The following is a 16,706-nucleotide window of genomic DNA, read 5'->3' as shown; positions in this document are numbered from 1 at the left end:
AAGATATATTCTGACAAACTTGCAGACTCTGATAAATATTAGTCAGAATTTTTCTGCTTAGTTCTGTGTCCCTACATTTTATAGAGAAAATATTGAAACTGAATTTTTTCATTTACCCTCTGAAATTAATTTCCTGCAAGGGACCAATGACCACACTATTGAAGTCTTATTTTGAAAATTTATGTTGGACTTCAGTCTTGTTGCCTGCCCTCACAAAATGTTTATTCAGCAAGGCTGAATTTATTAGTTTAGATTGGCTTCTATTGTATGTAATGTTTAATTAAGCATCACTTTCAAGAAGCTTTTGGGGGCATATGCGATGAAAAACATATTAATGAAACATGATGTGTTGTAGGAAGAGCAAGTGCTAGTCAGCTAGTACAAATGCAGTTTTAAGAAATTGGTCACTGTACTTGTTTTGTTTTTTTCTACACAGTTTGGAAATGATCCATCATGTCTGCAGCCTGCAACATCGCAGAAAATATTTGATCAGACCCAGTTTTTAGAAAAGACCCAGATTTCTAAGTCTCATGTCACCACCTTAAATGAAGAGCATCATCACTGGCAGTTTTTAGTAAGTCCTGTCTTTGTTTTTACAATTTTATGGCAACTGATGAATTTAAAGACAAGTCTAGTTTTGCAGTCCGTACTGCTTCCGTTGGTTGGTTTGTTGGTTGGGGTTTTTTGTTTGCATGTGCACTAACATCAGTGGGTTGGGGGTTTCTGAGGGGGAGTGTTTGGGAGAAGGAAGGTTTAGCTCCACAATCTTTAGCAAATAGATTTTGTATTGATTTCTTAGAATCTTGTAGGATGGTAGTAGTACTTAAATAATGCACAGGTGTGCTTGGGACACAATTTAAGCATGAAATGAGAGTTTAATAACCAAAAATGTGATATAAATAGCAATTCCAATGCTTTGTTCTGGATGCATGAATACAAAAGTGCAGGATCCAGTGCTTAATGGTTATGATCAGCACATTCCAATCTATTTTGGTTGGATTTCTATGTGTTTGCACATGTCCTGAGTTTAGGGCACCTTTTGCATTCAGAGAAGAATCTTTTAGAAGGTTCCTTTGAATACAAAAGCTATGGGAAAATGTTAGTGTACCTGAAGACAACTTTCAGCCAGGTATATGTGTGCCAGTGAGGTGCCTTGAATTCTTCCTTTCAGATAAAATACTTTCACTTAAGTACAAAGACATTTGAATACATAAGTGGACAAGTTTCTCTTTCTTTTTAAAATCAGAGTTGCAGATGGAACACTACATTTTATTTCCTATAACTAATAGCTGTTTTATTTGCTTGTGCTTTCATTACACCAAGGCATTTACTACTTCTCGGACTGTGAAATTATAGTGGGTGTGATTTAATTTCTTTTCTTTTTTCTCTTTTTTTTTTAAACTTGGTAATGCAAACAAAAATATTGTGAATAAGGAAGGCAAGCTTTTAGAAGTTTCCAGAGAAACTAGATTAAACTAGTTGTCTTGAGTTGAATTTTCAGTAATAAATGCATTTCGGTGAGTAGAGGAGGAGATGTAGTGTGTACAGAGTTATCCTCTGAAAACTTGCCAGTTGCCCAAGATAGCTAAGCCATAATTTCACTGTTGTCCTTTTTATGGAAGTACCTTCTTAATCAAACTACTTCTCCCTCTGCACACTCCAGCATGGTTTTTAGCACACATCAGTTCCTCATACAGTTCCTTCTACAGCTGCAGAAGCCATTGTAATACACATTTGGAAAGTATAGCATGCCTATGGAGAGTGAGTGATGGGCAGGTGAGTGGTCTCATGCTACTGCCAGCAGAAGCAAATCCTAGCACTTAATAGTGCATAATAATACTGGGACATGAGAATCCTTGTATGAACTTCTAGAATTTCAGAAACTGTCTATATTTTGTCTATCATTTGAGAAACATTGAAAAAACCACAACTGACTGACTTGATTCTATAATGAGAGTGAAGCAAATAATATTGATAAGTTTGGAACTCTACATTGCCTTTATTAATTGTTTATTATTTAGTCCTAGTAGAATGAGAACAGTTGCTTCTGAATGGAAAGAAATGTCAAAACTTTGTGTCTGTCATTTGTTAGCAGTGGGTTTTTTGCTAATAGCTGAACCAAATTGTGCTAAAACTTGTTCTTTCTTTATCAAGACTAAAGCATCCAAAATTGTGTTTAGACATACTATTTCAAGATGAAGTAGCGTAAGCCATTTCTGTTGTTTGAGTTTAGATTTACCTTAAACAAAGTAAACTATAAGTTCCAGAGCTTCCATTTAGATACAAAATTCAGGGCTTTGTTTCTCAACTTAATGCTGTTTTACAGAGAAATATTCTTTTCAAATGAGATAGAATAACATTACTCTCCAGGGCTAAATAATTATACTTTTTGGAATTTATTTAACAAAGGAAAATCTCAAAGTTGAAATGTGCTCCCTAGATCTCTTTATGTCCCAACATTGGCACCCATTGCTCTGAATTCTCCTTGCCAAAGATACAGATGATTTTATTAGTCTTGAGTTACTGTTTATGTTAGCCAATATGTTTACTATGGTGATACTTCTATGAGCCATGTGTAAATAATGATTGACTTGGACATGCTCTGCACAAAAACAGAGGGCCATTTGTTCAGGGATGATATAGTGAATTTATTACTCTTCAGAAAACATGTTTCCTAATAGGTGACTATAGAGAAGAGGGAGCCAAACTCTTTATAGAGATGCACAGTGAAAGAACAAGAGGCAATAAACACGGGTTCTAACAAGGGAAATTCTTGTTAGATCTAAGGAAAAAAAAAAATCTTTAAAATTAAGGTGGTCATCTTGCAGAGATGTTGCAGAATCTCCTTCCTTGGAGAGATGAAAACCTCAACTGGTGAAAACCCTGAGCAAACTGATCCAGCTCTGCAGTTGGCCCTGCTTTGAGCAAGAAGGTAGACGAGGTGACCTCCAGAGTCCTCCAACCTAAATTATTGTATGATTATATAAATATGAATGCTCACTTACATGCATACATTTTTCTTTTTTATGATTATTGATTGTATATACCTGTCCTTATAATATGGCCCCGTTACATTCATAGAGAGTTCAAACAATAGATTCTTGAAAAGTATACAACAGGGAATATGACAATCATGTTTTGGTATTGAAAATCATGTTTTAGTATTGTATGGTATCCTTCTGTAGACTACCTCAATGAATGTAGATCATCTTAAATTCTATAGAGAATGTACTGTATTACATTTAATGTATAAGGGGCAGAAGAGTGGCTAATAAAGGTTTATTCTATAAGCATGCTTTATAGCAATTAACACAGTTTTTGCACTCTGCGTAGAGTTGGTTGCAATTCATTATTGCATATTTTAAGTTATACCTGTATTTAAACAAGACCTGATCCTATAACTAGGATTGTTATGTATGTATGTATGTATGAATGAATATTTGCTAATACTGCATACTCTCCCATTTTAAAAATGACCTATTATGCCAGCCTAAAAGCATGTATGTCCATATCTGTGTGAAAAATATATGCACACTGTAAGTCCTTTAGACCTTTCAGGACTGGCAGGTGTTATGAAAAATAAGATACTGTGATTTATTTTTCCAATGATAGTGAGTTCTGAGAAGCATATATGTTGGTCAGTTACTTGATCCACATCTCTTGGTGACTGAGTTATAAGACGTAGTTCATATATCACCTTTGATCTTCAAAGCACATTGAAACCAATAAATAACAGAATAGTTTAAAGAAAATTCATAAAAAGATACCATTTTTCAACCTAATGTTCTCACTATTCTTACACTGTACCTCACTGAACTGAAAGTAAGGGCTTAAAGCTTTGCTTTAAGAGCCTGATATTTGAAGCTTGAGGTTCTAAATTTGGTGCTGGATTTATTCATTTGAAGGATATGAGTTTGATTGCATCAGAAGTAATTATATTTAATATGACAAGAGAAAACTGCATAAATGTGATATTTTGAACGGCTGTTAATGCCTTCTTTGCATCTCTGCTTCTGAAAAGAATAATTACATAGCTGTGATGTGAACTGAATGTTAAGGTCTGGTGAGAGACATTTCTGGTAAAAAAAGTGAAGTCAATGCTCTAACGTTGTGTGTAGAAGTTCCCTTAGCAGAAGGCACTTGAGAAATTAGGTAGCTGTTTGCAGACGCAGACCCAGTACGCTCACAAAAGACGAACTTGAGGCAAAAACGGGATGCCATTGAAATTAGTGGCAATTTTGCTGTTAATTTCATTCACAAAAATAATTCATGCTTTCAAGAAGCATGAAGTTGTGTTGTAAAACAAAAAGCAGTGGTTTGTACTGGGGTCTTGAGAACAGAAAAAAGAAATGATTATTTACAGCAGCTTATTTCAGTCCAGTGCAGACTCTATCTTTGAATCCATTCAGAGTCTATTCTCACCACTTGGTTTGTCAGTATTTAAGGGGAACACAAGCAATCTAAATGGTTCCTGGGCAGTAGCAGCCTTCTGGATGAAGGGTAAACTTTGGACACCCAAACCAGCCTCAATTTAAAACACTATTGTTTACATAGTATTTTAGTACAGATAGAGCTAGATACTCTCATGCCAGGATTAAAATTTTCTAACAAAATATTAAATAATGTTTCTTTCATACTATAGTTACAGTACTTTGGGGCTAAATTTTGACTTGCTGTTCATGCTTATTTAATTTTTAATGAATTGCCTCATCTATATCAGTAACAATAACTTTTAATCATTGACACTGAAGATCAGAAGAAATAAGTGCAATTTTTCATACTGTATGTTTCAGCAGTGGTTTCACTGCAAGAGGAAAATCCTGTATTTTAGTAAACAGAAACCAAATTTTTTATCTACAGACAAATGTTCCCTTCGCCTTCTGTCGTTAGCTTTCCATGTACATAAATATAACACACTTCCACCAGTTACCTGTTAGTTACCAGGCAACAGCAGCATTTGACACTGCCTGCAGCTGCAGTGAATGACGTGCAGCTCCCTGATTGTAAATTAAAGTGCTCTGAATTTTGAACTGAGGTTGATAAAAAGGACATTAGAGTGAGTATAATGCCACTTTCACCATAGTAGCAACATGTCAGCAGAGTTTCTATAACAACAGCAGTTTGCTGAGATATAGCCCTCTATCACATTTTCATGAGGGAAAAATTGCAATTGCTTGAGTCTTTTGCAATACGTAGTTTTCTCTAAAATACACGCTGTACTCCATTTAAGCCTTTTTGCCTCTGTGAAAAGCAGGAATCTGTCATGCTTCCCAAACATTTGCTTGGGTTCATTGTTTACTGAGGTCAGAGCATTAGATATTTATAATAATAGGCAAAAACTGGGCTGAAAGGAAAAAAATTATTTTTTTAATTTGTAAATATTTTAAGTGTTGCTTGCTATTCAGAGTTGGTTTGCAGTCTCTTAATGATGGCAGAACAATGAGGCTGGATATTACTATAATAATAAAAAATATTAATGCTTCTGATACAATAGTTAGTGTTTGTCCTAGAGAGCTGGCTCTATGAAAGGAACTTTTTAAGATTACCTGTCTTTCCTGTGCCCTGTACATGTGTGAGATTTTTAGTGATGAAAGCAACAATATCTATGTCCAGAACCAGTATCTGGATTTTGATAAATGTTGAAGTTATCATAATGTATTTGAATTTTTATCATTTTGGTTCTCTTTCAAGCATTTTTAACCATATGGCAGTGAATTCCAATGAGCTATTTTAATAGTTTATTTCCCTTTACCATTCCATCATGTTTCCTTCTCCATATCAACGGAATGGCTTCTATAACCTTCCATTTCTAATGATGTTTTCTAAATTAACTATTGCCTGTGCAAATGTAGAATTCTGTTTTTATTTTGTTGATACAGTGCCAGTATAATAAAAGCTTTTCCTATCTGCAGGCTGTGAAGAGAACTCCCATCAAAAATAGATCTTAATATGGTTTTAAAACCCCTTTTTTTCTAATCAGAGTTCAAGCAGGTTGTTAAATTCCTGAATGAGTAAAAGCAGTAAAAGGTATTTAAAGGCCCAAACAATGAGATGTGTCCAGTATAAGACTGGATTAAATTAGCACTCATGAAAGCAAGCTGACCTTTTTTCCTTCTTCCCTAGAACGTGATATTCTTACTCCCTCAGTTGTTGACCCAAATGTGTCCTTTAAATAAAAACACTCTTGTAATATGGTTTCCATCTTTTTTTTTTCTTTTTTTTTTTGGTGGACTAATGGGAGCCATAATCAGGACAGGTCAGGAGGAGCACCAGCTAGGAACAGGTATTCTCCAGCACTGTTGCTGTTGCTGCCTGGGATTGAGTGGTTACATGCATAAGGGTGGCTGTTAAGGGAGCTCTGGAGAGATGAGGCATGCTTGGATGTTCCAAAGAGCATAGGTGAGTCAGGCCTTTAGCAGTCTTAGAGCAGTTTTGCCTGTGCTGGGTGCAGTGCTGCCTTGTTATGATTCTGGAAAAAATAGGCTACGTATTTTTCAAGTGTTGTAGGTGTGTAGTTGTGACTTTCATGAATACATCCATTAAGCCTGCTGGTTTATAAATTTAAATGTGAGGCCTTCTCATAACCTTTATTGTATATGATGTATTCAAACCATGCAGATTCTTATATTAAAAATTAGGCTTTGGGGTTTTGTGACTGCAGATTTAGGAGACATCCCAAAATGATCTCGGTATAACTGGGCAGTGAATCCAGTCTAAACAGACAAGAGTAATGAAACATTCTTAACTCTTTTCCTCTATAAGGAACAGAACCAATCAGCTAATTAATATCTAAAGAAGGTCAAAGATAGATTCAGGAACTGAATGCAGATGTTCTCATTCCCAGGTAGTGCTTGCAGGGCATTGTTTTTTCTTTTTGCGTTTTGTACTCTGTCATTTAAATGCATCCAGCCAACAAACAGCCAGTGACGCAAACCTTTAAAGGTGCCACCTGCCCGAAAACAAATATTTTCTGAACCTGGGATATGGTTTGAGATTCTGTTTAAGAGACAATGTATAGGCTTTTTTTAAATCTTGATTTTGTGTTTATGGTTGTCTATATTTTCATAAATCTCACTACGCGGTGTTCTGTTCGTTGCTCTCTGAAAGGACGCCATCTGCACAATAGCTGTGTATATTATCTTTCTCCTAAATGCACATTGTCACAGTCCCAGTTCCCTTTTAAATTGCCTCAACAAATGTAATACTTGTATCAGACAAGAAAGCTAAAGAATCTTAATGCATTATCAGTTACAGCAAAACAAAAGGCTTATGGAGCAAAGTGATTTATTACTTCATTTTTCTGAAACATGTTATAAGATTAGGGTTTTTTGCTTATTCTTTTTCCTATCCTAATTACATTTGCCTGTTGTTTAATCATCTTTAACACAAAATAGTACAACTGAGGAGAGAACATAATTAAATTAACTTCTGTCCTAATGAATCAAACTGCAGAATTTTGCAGTAGCTTCATTTGCAAGGCTTCTTGTCCAGTAAATTGGTTGGAGACAAAGTATTCAGGTGATATCAACAAAATATAAGACTTAAACCCCATACTAAAATCTTCAGGCTCAGTGCTGTTACTACTGAATTTGGAGGTGAATTAGATGATGGCTCTCTGATTTTTGCTTGAGATTTAATTTACAAATAATTTAGGGGACTGATTGACTCTCTTTATAGGATGCATGAGAATTTACATTTTGCCTTCAAATAGTTGTTACATCAAACCCAGCTGATGAAAATGATGGTGTATGTGAAAGCTTTCTCCAGTAGGAACAGCAGTAACACCTCTGTTGGTTATTTTATATGCAGGTCTAGAGCTATCTCGGACTCTGCTGAGGCTTCCAAAAAACTAACCATTTAATACTAGTTCTGCTGCTGGGTTTTATGTTATGAAACAACTGTTTCTTCAATTTCTAGTTGTCTTCTAGTTCTCGAACTGAACTAGACTGAGTCCTTTAATGCATTTCTACGAGACTCTTTAGCAGCCTTCATATGGCCAAAGGTTGCAATCACTACTCAAATGAGTGACTAGGTGGCAAAAGAATCTCTGTTCTGTTAAAACTGATAACCTAAAGCCAGAAGAATCTGTATTCCAGTTCTAAGTATCTGCAAGTCTTTTTGCCAGTACTGGTGTTCTTTTTTTTCCCCACATAATATAGACCAAATTCTCATTACCAGTAGTACCACTGAAGTCAGCAAGGCTAGTAATATGAGCAGTGCAGGCAAGACAGTCTTATCTCTATGAATAATCGAATTGTTCTCTAGCAGCATATAAATGTAGATTAGATCATCATTTGAACAAATTTTTCGCTGTTTCCTGAAGTACTAGTGATTAGATCTGCAGCAAGAAGGCTGCTCAAAGCTACCAGACTTGCTTTTCACTGGCTAAAAAACACCAGAAGTGTTGGATCAAAAATCCAGTTTATGTAAACGCTGTACAAAGTGTACAGCACTTTGTAAAGGCAGCACAGCTGGGATAAATATTTTAAATTAAATCTCTTTCTGAATATGGATATTAGAGCCTATGATGAGCCCGTGGCTTGGTGGTGTACATCAGAGATATACGGCATATTGGGGAAAAGTGTATTGAATGTCAAAAGGATATATAAAGCTGTATTTCTGAGCTGTGCTCTTTCATCAAACATAACCAGAAAAACTGAGATGTGTGAACAGGAGCATATTAGTGTATGTTGAATTTTACAAATTCCTGTCTTAACCTATGCTTAGCACTTATGCATATTTTATATGCATACATTCTATATTTGCATCTATGTTTGGGGATCTTAGTACATATTCCAAATGCAAAAGGAGCTTTACTGACAAATGTTGGTTTAAAAAAAAAAAAAAAAATAAGTTCTCTTATGAAGAGTTTAAAACTGACAAGGTAAGTCTTGCAGGATGTTTGTGTTTAGATCAAAAGTAACTACATAACCACAAACTACAGTCCCAGAATTTTGAATTCTTAGGGTAAATTAACCTGAAGTTAAAATTGAAAGTATTGTAGTCCTCAAAATTGTCCTTCAGCAAATATTCCTGCAACTTGGAACATTCGCTTTATATTGGGAAATGGTGCAAGTTACTTTCTCAGTGTGAAGTACTGTGATGAGAATAGAATGAATTTGGGAGTTGGACAAGACCAGTTTACTAAAGGCATAGAAACTTCTGCTTGTCTGTTTAAATGGATTTGAGACTGCATCTCTGATTTGGAGCAGCAGTTGTGATTCTGCCCTCCAAAGAAGCATTCCAGTTCTGTTTCCAGTTGATTAAGATTGGGTATATGAACTGCTGAGTGCCTTCAGACACTTGAAAACATTCATGTGCAGCATGCAAGATTGCTGTTAAATAGTGAGGTGTGTGAAAGTATATGCAATACTTCAGTTATTTACTGCTGTAAATAATTGGCACAAGCGATTCCACTGATGTTGCAGGCAGCTCACAATTCACTTCAATAAGCATAAGATTTTGCAGAACAGGGCACTTGGATGGTGTGTAAATACATTCTAACAGTACCTATTCTGTGTGAAGACATGCTAACAAGTGTGGAAGTGTGCCCATCAGCCTTACCATTTTCTGTCATGTTGGGAGAGAGGCAACCACCAGCTATGTGCTGAACTGCAGGCTCCATAACATTTGGCAGCATGCTTTTTGTAAATGGCCACCTTTTCTCTCCTTGGGGAATATATAACAGTATTGTACATCATCTGGGGCCTTGGTATGGCTTATTTTACTTCGGAGGGTCAGAAATTAACTACATTGGTTAAAACAAACAGTTCTGAAGCAATCATCACTTGGGATGCTCTTTCTTACACTTTCCTTATGCACGCAGTTGTCTATAAGGTACCTGCATTGCTCTTGAAGAAACCTTGACAGGTGATTTTCTGTATTTGGGGGAAAGTTGCAATGTAAGTGCCTTGCTTCTCAAACCTAATGACAGTGAGATCTCATTTTTGGATTTCACTGCGTGTTCCTCCAAAGTGGCTGCACTGGTTGATTTTTTTTCCTTCTTAGAAAAGCAATAGTTTCAGACACGTTCAAACTGTTAGTTCATCGTTACCTGAGAGGCAGTGGGTGAACAAGGGAAATGAGTCGTGCTCAGCATAGCAATGAGATAATGAGCTATATAAATAATTAGCAACAGATTTAAAAAATATGCTTATATAGAGCCAAAAGTATCTTGGCTTGAGTGCATGGTCTCAAAGACGTAATTGAGACTATTCATTTCAGCAAGGCAAATACAATTTAACTCTTTCTCTGTGTGGGTTTTTAGAATTCATAAAATGAGAAATGTAGTCATAAAGGAATAGAATATGATTCACAGCAAAGCACACTACATTAAGACCACTAGTGAACATATTTTCAAACTTCCTGATTCCTTCTTTAGTGGTAGATGATATGTCTTGTGTAGCTGCCATGAGGATTTGCAGATCATTGCTAACAGTTCACGTTCCAGAAACAAAATGGCATAGGCATCTTCACGTGGAGAAAAAAATGAATGTAAACACTTGAAATATACTCTAACAGCTATATAATTTCATTTAACAGAAAATAAAATGCAATTCTAGGCCCAACAAATGCTTCCGAAGAAGACTAGTGGATTCATTTCAATGGGATTTGATCTTTTACAAAAATCCAAGGCTAATGTTATTTATGAATTTTTATTGAGATAAGAAAACAGCTATATAACTGGATATCTATTAAGAAGGGGATGACCCATTACCTCTTTACTAATAGTTCCCTAGTTCCCTGTGGGCTGGCAGGATTTTACTTGAATATGGCAGAAGGGTGTCTAAGGAAGCTGTAAGACTCACAGCTATGATTGTACAATGAAATACTCCTGTTTCTGGCCACATCACTCTGTTCTGGTCATGTAGCCATATGACTAAGCCATGTAGCTCTGTTTTAAGTATTCTGGCTGAGCTACTTTTTGTATTTTAAAATCCTGTGGGTTTATTTGTTTCTTTATTTCTATGCTACCATATTCTCCCCTAATGGCTGATGTATTTGTGTGCCATTAAAAAGGGTCTCCGTTCTTTACATTTCTAGTTCAGTTTTATACATTAGGAGTTAACAGGTGGTTTGGACAAGCATCTAGGCCTTGTCTTTCAGATGTGATGCTTGCTGCTATACATTGTATGGTAGAAAAGTAAAATCCAAAATAATAGTTTCCAATATTTTGTCACCATTGCTAATATAGTATTTATTAATTTTCATAAATAATAGTGACAAAATTGAAAATTACATATATCCTATCTTGAGTAGGTTTGTCCTTATCATAGCAACCTACTGAAGAAAATACCTGTTATTCCTGAGGGGACACCCAGTAGATGAGAACCACTTGCTTTCAGAAAAGTAGTGCTGAAGCCAAGTAAGACCCAGTAGTGTTACCTCAATGCTTTAGTAGATAAAATTCATGTAGTCTTTTAACTACGCACTGAAGATGCGTGTACTGGCCTAAGAGTGATGCATGCTGCTGGATTTAAATGTGTGCTGTGAAGCAGCTCATGGGCAGAAGTCCAGTCCCAGAAACACATTGCTTTCTTTAATTACTTTCTCTGCTAGTAAAAATAAGAAGCAAGGCCAAGGATATGAGCAGGCAGAGTCAGACTATGACTTAGAGATGTGATATGTATGTTGGTGGTTTTTTCTTTTTCTCTTAGGATTTAAATGGAGATGTACTGGAGGGAAGCTGGCCCAGCTATGGCCCTGACAGTGCCTTGTTTTCTTTGTGGATTAACAGGGAACTCCAATCTGCAAGGCTGTCAATCTGGCCCCTTTCATCAGCACTGAATCACTTTAAAAAGAAAAACAGTGCATGTGATTATCAAAAGCATTTCCATTTATAACACACTGTGGCAATTCAGCTCAGACACCAGAAAATGAGAACATTATATATTAAAAGGATGCTGAATGTGGAAATTTATGAAATATATAAAAGTGGCAATAAAATATACATATGGCTGTCGCTTTATGGAGTTGTGAATATCTATCGATGCTTTAAATGATGGTGTTCCCTTTACTTAGCCTGTCTGTGATATTGTACACATCAGCAAAGACATTAGAGACTGGAGTCCAAAGAAACAGTGATTAGCATATTTTAAAGTTTCCTGCACTGACTGCTTAAGTACATTTGCATTAATAGAAAGATGAGACTTTTCATGATGTTCTCTGCGTGACAAAGACTAAAAATAGTTTTATTAGAACTTTGGCTCCAGTTCTACTAAATTTTAACAGTTTGGGGGGAAAGGAAAACACTTTTGAAAGGTTATAATTAATGAGTTATGTGTTGTTGGGTTTTTTTAAAGTATACCAAAATAACATGAAGAAATTGGGACAAGCGTGCTATTTTGTGCCTTTGGCATTTTGATGGTTTGCAGCCTAGCTTCCCACTTGAGATGGGGGTGGGCTTTGCTGTTGCCTGCTCTTAGCAGCTAGCCTTCTGCAGCTGTTTAGAAAGGAATTCAGTGTGTAAATTTGAAGATGATTGCACAGAAAGAAAATTCTGTTCTGAATTTACAAAGCAAAGCATTATGCCTACTACTGTCTCATGTCAAAAGGAAATCCAGCATGATGTAGCTTTATTTGAGAGAGAATAAATTGTGTTTTTAAATAGTTGACAGTTTAAAAATTTAGATCAAGGTCCAGAAAAAATTCAAGGTTTGAAAACATCTAGTTTCCTGTTGTGATGGGATGAAAAAAATCACCTGTGGCAAAACAGCATGCATGTAATGCTAGGTATACTATTGTGGAGAGAAGACAAACATGCCAGGCTGCTGATGTGTAAGTGAAGAAACCAGCATTAGATCACGCACTGAAGTTGTGATGTGTGGAGCGAATTTTTAGGCCTGCTAGTTCCATTAGTTGCTGTCTGGGATGAGAAAGGGGAGTTTAGAATGTAGGAGCTACTGTTTTCAATTCAATGCTGTAATCATAAATGGTATTGTAATGGGCAGGGAGGTGATTATTAGAACAACTGTAACAACTGGAACCCGCTAGTATTGTCATTGCCATCATTGCTGTATGCTCTAAGATCTCTACGTGTGCTCTGGTAACTTGCGGTTTCTGGATGAGCATAACCATCCTATCACATAAACTGTGTTGACAGAGGAAATATATAACGCTGTAAAAGAGATTTTTGCGTATTTTTTTATGAATGAGCATTTTGCTTTTCTGATGAAGTATATACTTATTTGTTAAGATGCTGAATAGTTTAACTGTATTCTCAGCTATCTTTGGAGGCAAGCCCATGCACAAAGTTCCGAGAATAAATGCCATAATATTTCATACATATTCTTGCAATACATGACCTATAGAATTTAAAAGAGAATGTGCAGGAGGCCTCTGGAACTAGAGTAAAAAAGTAGAGTTTTCTTGCTTCTGAAGAAGTTTTCATGGTATGAGAAACATGTCATTGCAGACAACTAAACAAAGCAGTGTTGTAGAATATATGGGAACAATGCATTTGTTAAGAAAATGATGTATCAGAAGTCCAGTCATCTATACAGATGTTAAGGAAATTATTATTAGTTGGTAACTCAGTTGAGTGGATGTGAGCTTAAATGATTAAAGCTCAGTCTTACACATAAAACCTAATTAGCCTTTTTAATTAAGGTACAGTCACTTACCATAATTTTCTCATAACTTTCTCCACGTGGAATGGATGTGGTCAAATGCTTAATGAGACGTTTCTGGATGTCTGACTCCATGTTGCATTACTCTCAACATGCTCATTAAAGGATTTACTGTCAATTTATATATTGTAGGTAAACTCAACTGAGAAATACTACAGGAGGGACTTATTAGGAATGACAAGCTATGATTTAAGACTTTGGCTTTTTTTTTCTGTATGGAGATGAATTCTTCATATCTTCAGCTTACCTCCTGTATTTAAACAATTACATTATACAAGTGATCACTAGTCAAACATCCATCCACAGTATTACGTTTAACATGTAGTTCAACATGTCTGTGCGTTTGGGGGTTTTTTTTGCAGGGTTCATAGCTAATTTTCACTCAACTGTGATTTTCAAAGTCTTAATGTCTTATTTCTATCTTCAGCTGTGCTCCTATAGAAGGAACTTTGTAATTGTACTGCCCACTGTAGGGAGAATTCTGAATAGAGCTAAAAGAAGCATTTGTGTGTTAAAACCTTTTGTCTTTTTTTATTAACAGTTTTCTATATTTGCATTATAATTTGAAAAGATAAGAGGGAATGTGTTAGTCACATGCTGGCCTGTATTTACATGCTAATCTTGGTATTCGTGCAAGTACAGTTTCTTTGGGAGATTTAGCTGGAGGAAGAGGAAAGAGTCAAGTGTATGCACTGAACTTCAAACCCATGAGCTATAACTTTGTAATGTGAGTAGTAAGCTTGCTAGAGGCAGTTCCTGATTATATGAGCAAGATCTTGGATTTGCTGGATGATTATTACGTTATGGAACTCTGAAACCTGTCTTTAGATGCAGCAAGCTCTGGGGCAATATTAGGCTCCAGAGCTCCCTACCAATTTCATAGCAAACTTGATTAAGCCATTAAATTGCAGATCATTGCTGACAGTAAATTAATTCTTAATCTGAGTCCTATTCTGCACTACATTGGGAGACTTTTGCCAGGAGGCCAGTGGCTTGAAAATGGGTAATTAAATTCTGCTGTAAATACATTTTTATCTACCCTTCTGCTTGCAGGAGCTGGCAAACAAGCGAGAGCCATTAATTAATACTTGTAATTTGGTTTAGTGGAATAAGCACTGCTCCTGTCAGATTCTGAAATGTAAACCAAGGCTGTGAAGTGAGGAATAAGTAAAAGATAAAGAAAGTTGACCAAAATGTATTCATAAGAGAATCTGTTCTTATTTCTCTCTGTAAAAAATGTTGGCTAGTTTGCAAATTTGTCAATACTTTGGTCTGAAGTCAATGTAGAAAACAATAGTTAAAAGCCCCCTAAATATAGGAAAAGTAACAATAGTGGCAAGATGTATTCTGGGCATTTCTCGATTGTGTAATTAATCCCTTATGACCCAACTTTACAACAGCAGGAGGTAATTTTAGCAGGTTGATCATCTCTGGTGCGCATAGAGTTGTGCATTGTTGTCACACAAGGGGGTTTTTTATTGTTTGGATTTGAACCAAGAAATATTTTTTGCGGGTTTTATTCAGAAGTATCAGAAGAAAAGTAGAACCTTGTTTGCTAGCACCCTATTAACTCTGTTCTCTTTCCATTCCTCTGAAACAAACTTGGTTTTCCTACTTTTGTTGCATAGTTTTTCCATTTCCTTAAAGTCCTGAAAGTTGGACAATATGGGACTTGCTCCTTTATTAAGGAAAGAAGCCTCCTAATTCCCATTAAAGAGAGAAGCAAGCTTCTCCACATTATTTGCCTATGACAAATAGTTTCTAATGTCTTAAGAGTTCAGGGGTGCTTTCAGCTCTCCAGACAGGTTTAAATCTTTCACAGGGAGTCTGACTTTAATTCACATACTCCTAAGTTTCCTATCAGAGGACTGAGGTTCATCCAGGGCTCAAATGGAAAGTGATATAGCAAGAGGGAGGTCAAAATTGTGACACATCCTTTTGAAAGGATGGTATGAGTGACCAGGGGAAAGGATGCCTAGAGAAAGGATTGAGCATGAGCAGTTGGGTATGTCCATATCAGAATAGTGCAGGGAACTATCATTGCTTTCTAGTACTCTCCTTAAAATTGTTTCAACTATTTTGTAATTGTGTGAATCATTTTCTAGAAAAGAAGGAACAATAAGCCTCTGGGGATGTTTTAGCAGCATTACAGGCTGTCTGTCTTTAGCTATGAGTCAATCTGAATTATATTCAAGGTGTCTCTTGGCAACCTAATGACATTAACCTTAGCAGCGTTGGTAGCTCATTTACTCTTTTGTGGTTAATATTGCAGACAGAGCTACGTTTTTGAGAACAGATGTTTGGAAACTTCAGAAGGTAAAAGATGGGCAGCAAACATGTCTATAAACTTTATCTGAAATGAGCAGGTCATATAAAGCAGGAGATATCTGATAGTGACACCACCAGGAAAATTTCAGTTTTCTGGCAAAGATCATAAGACAAAGAACCATAGTTCAATGAAAAATAACATTGCTATACTAAACCTACCTCTGCTTTCTAAGGTTAATAAACCCAGAACAAGGGTAGAATTAATTTGAAGATCTAGCATATAAACTTGAGTAAATTGTTAAAATGTAAGTTGGGAAAAAGTCCTAAGAGAGAGACACAGAGAGACAAGCAGAGAACGTAGGTGTAGCTTATCTGTTTTGGGCAATAAATGTATTTAATAATTTCCAGTGGCAATTAAAATTATAGAATTGCAAGGTATTTGACATTTGAGGGGGTAATTAAAAAAAAAAAAAAAGGCAAACTAGTTGTTTGGAGAGAAATGCTTTTAAATAGACAAGGTTGACTTTGTATACAAATATAATAATTTATTTCATGTGAGGGGTTTTTTGTAATGAGTGCTTTCCATTAGAACTATGAAATATGTAGTGAGCAAGCCTGCTATACCATGATCTCTAGTAGCTTCACCACTCTCCTAGCTGAAAAAATTCCACAGATTAAAGATATGGTAAGATAGGCTTTTTAGGCATCTGTGCAATCATTTTTCTTCAAGCCTGTGGAGCCAAAAGCCTTCTGAGCTTAATCTCTTTTTTACCTTCTGAACAGCATGGTCATGAGATTACATTAAGGATA

The 16,706-nt window shown here is 36.0% G+C and overlaps 1 protein-coding gene across 2 annotated transcripts in view; it reads left to right on the top strand.

Annotated features, from left to right (window-relative positions):
- The first annotated feature begins 444 nt into the window (after positions 1 to 444).
- The window catches only part of RIMBP2 (RIMS binding protein 2), a 115,902-nt gene continuing 99,640 nt past the window's right edge, over positions 445 to 16,706 (top strand). For both annotated transcript variants that reach the window (XM_049806293.1, XM_049806292.1), the window contains exon 1: positions 445 to 574. The gene's annotated coding sequence lies outside the window, so the exon portion shown is untranslated. The remainder of the gene's footprint in view (positions 575 to 16,706) is intronic.

Source organism: Accipiter gentilis, chromosome 7 (genome assembly GCF_929443795.1).
Source record: "Accipiter gentilis chromosome 7, bAccGen1.1, whole genome shotgun sequence".
Taxonomy (NCBI): Eukaryota; Metazoa; Chordata; class Aves; order Accipitriformes; family Accipitridae; genus Astur; species Astur gentilis.
The sequence above is the reverse complement of the archived record's forward strand: the minus strand, read 5'-3'. Positions and strand labels throughout refer to the sequence as shown.